The following is a 3,424-nucleotide window of genomic DNA, read 5'->3' as shown; positions in this document are numbered from 1 at the left end:
TAGGAAAAAGTCCATAGAATAACTGGGACATGGCGGTGGGCGGGGGCCTCCACACGGCCCGCACGCAGGCGACACGCTGTGGAAAAAAAAACCCCGGCAGGTGTGTGTGTTACTTTTATTCCTGGCATGAGACCATAAAACAGCCTGGTTGTTGTTTGTAAAAGTGCACGCAGGATGTGAGGTGTGGAGCCCCTGGCACATACTGTATGTGCCTGTATGTGAATCACACAGTTTAGCAGCGAGTGCAGAGTTGTGTGTTGTTGTGTGTTGTGTTATGTGTGAGCACATACACTTCTGTGAGATGAAATAAGATAAGATAAGATAGTACCTTATTTATCCATGTGGGGGAAATTCAGATGTTGCAGCAGCTTAGTGGGGGAAATTAAGTGCAGAGTTAGAGGAGATAGATAGATAATAACAATTGTAAATATGATATATTATGATATACTGTATATGGAAACAAGGTTAACCATACCATAAAATCATAGTTAACTGTACACCATAAAAACATTTATACAGTAATACTGAAAAATAAACCCGAAAAATGAGAGCTGTATAAACTCAGGGAATTTAGTCACTAAAATCAGAATGAAGAATAAACCTAAAAAATAAACAGTAAAAAGTTCAGTGTATATATATATATAGATATATATATATATATATATATATATATATACTAAATTTACAAATATATACATTCAAAATAAAAATAAATGATAAACAGCTCAACAAAATCAAACAAAGTAAGTAATAAACACCTCAAGAATCTACAGTGTAGTTATTTTCAATAAAATGAGGGTGGAATAATAAGCAAAATATAAGATGAGCAGTGTGCAAAGTAGCATGCGTAAATGTTTTAATAGCAGTGACAGCAGAGTGTTTATAAGTGTGTGCGTGTCTTAGTGTGTGAGTGCACGTTGCGCCCTGCCCTCGCAGCCCCAGGTAACAGAAGAACATGTACCTCATGATGGATCAACGCTTACATAATCCCTGCATTCCAGTCGTGGTAAACATTCACTGGGACTTTGGTCAAAAACAAGCACCTCTGTGTGTCGTGGCTGCCAGCGACTGCAAGGTCTCTCTGCCTTCCACTGACCTACATGCGTGCGACCCCAGGCTCACATCAAGACCTATACAGGTTAGCGAGGAAAGTGCATGTTACTGATTGACTCAACCCGTTAAGTCTCCTCGGTGGAGATGCAGGGGGAGGTGGAGGTGGACCGGGGATATGTTGGGGTCATTGAAATGAAGTGAACTTGTACTTGAGTTTGTGCTCAAATTGTACAACCGATTTCATTTCTACGCTTAATCAAAAAAGATACAGTATATAATACAGGATATAAAGGTCAATTTTGGCAATTGAACCCATTGGGTTACCTGGTCAGTGGAAACACAAGGGAGTTCGATTTTGGTAAAAGGATCATGTTATTACTGGCTATTTTGAGTTTTTCAAAATTTATAATTTTGGAAAACAATATCTCATACCTATGCTTCTTCCAAAGTTGCAATCCTAGTACGTTGTTGGGGCAGTACCGCCTGCCCCATGCCACCAGTGTGGCGTTTTCAAGGCCCTCTGACACAGAGACATAGGCAGAGATGATGCAAACACACCAGTTCATTGTACAGTGTGGTTGGATGTAACACGCCGGGAGCAGGTGGACACACATCATGACAGAGGGTGGATGGGTGATTTACCTGTTGCTCATTGATTGCTCTGACAAGCAACAGGCGTGCAGCCACCTCTGATGAGTTGGTGTATTAAACAGTACATTAGAACATAAACATAAAATACATAAAAATCACAATATTTGTTTTAATAGATGTTTGGCTTGAATTGGCTATTCCAAATGGTCTCACTATTTCATGTTATGTTGACTTTTCTAATCGCGGGCTTTGTCAGACCAATGCCAATTATAGTAATAGCTATTATAGAAATTAAGGATGAATATTTAAAGATAAAAATCTATATTGCATCTAGCTTAAAAAAATACGATGTCTACTTTCTGAAAACCTTGTTGGTGTCCTGTTTTGAAACGTCGTGTGCAAGTGCCAAATTCTGCACACCCATGGAATGTTTGCGTGAAAGAACCTCGCACCTACCTCTACCATTTTATTTGGTTGTTTTACTTTACTGGAATAGCCTTGAAACTCAAAGACACCAACGTAATTATGTTGGATTACGACAAAATACTACAGACAGTGGTTGGACGTAAGGAATTAACATCTGTGGTAAAGGATAGGTTTGCTATGTTTCAACCCAGGACTCGTGCAAATGTTGATTCCAATCAGTTCTAACTGTTCAAAGCAGAAACCTGTTGATCTAACATTTGAGAAACGTAACACTCTGCATCAGCTTCTCACAGTGCTTAAATGCAGTCCAATGGGGCAAATGTCTAAGCCACAAAAAAACAACATGTTAGTTATACCATAGTATATGACCTTATAATCTGTGAATTTTATCTGGAGTTTCCCGTTTTCGAGAAGGAGTATCAACATGTTTTTTTTGAGGCTTAAACGTTTACACTCCCATTTGACTCCATTTAAGGGCAGGGAGAAGCTGCTGCAGAGTGGTAATTTTCTCAATCGTAAAGCGTTCAGCGAGGTTGTGCTCTGTAAGCAAATATAATGATGGGAACCAACATTTTAGTAAGGCCTGGGTTGAAAAGTAGCAAACCTATTCTTTCATTTAACATATAGCTAAGGTTAATTGCCGTAGTAGTGTAAGACCAACATATGAGAGGCAATAATTTGCATGTTGACAATGGAATGAAATGAAAACTTGTGGCTGAAAAGAGTAAATATCATGGCAAACGTGCTTTTAAGCGCAGGCCAATAATCCAGTTATTAGATTTGAAGAGAGTTTAAGTTAAGGATATTTGCCAAAACCCAGATTCCTAGGGCTCCTCCTGGCCATGCATTTGGTCTTGGACCGGCAAAAGCATTGCTTAAACCTTCCAACCCAAAGAAATGTCATCATGAGACATCACAGATCTAGACGCCTAATAGATAACACAAAGTCTGTCCAGTCTGGACAATTGGCCATTTCACCCTGTGGAGATGTGGGGAAAGATGGTTTCAGACACACTAAGGTCTACAAGTCTTGAAATATTTTTGTTTGCTTTGTTTGTTTTTTTGGGTGTTATGTTCGCCTACTATGACACCATCAACCACAGCGCTCCGGAGTGACTGACTGGTGTAAATGGATGTGCCTGATGGGACCTTTAAACCCACAGAGGACAGACCTCTAGAGGGGTTTGTTATCGTTGTTTGCGTTAATATGGCCTTTAAATAAGAGAGTGGACTTTGCTCTGGGTTTCGGCGTGTTTGTACGTGTGGGTTTTTAGGGGTCAGGAGTGCTTGCTAAGCGCCTGTGTTTGCTCTGTGCTTGGACAAGCCAGCTTCCCAACGTGTGGCGAAGGGCTTT

The sequence above is a fragment of the Zeus faber genome (assembly GCF_960531495.2).
Source record: "Zeus faber genome assembly, chromosome: 2".
NCBI classification, from domain to species: domain Eukaryota; kingdom Metazoa; phylum Chordata; class Actinopteri; order Zeiformes; family Zeidae; genus Zeus; species Zeus faber.
The sequence above is the reverse complement of the archived record's forward strand: the minus strand, read 5'-3'. Positions refer to the sequence as shown.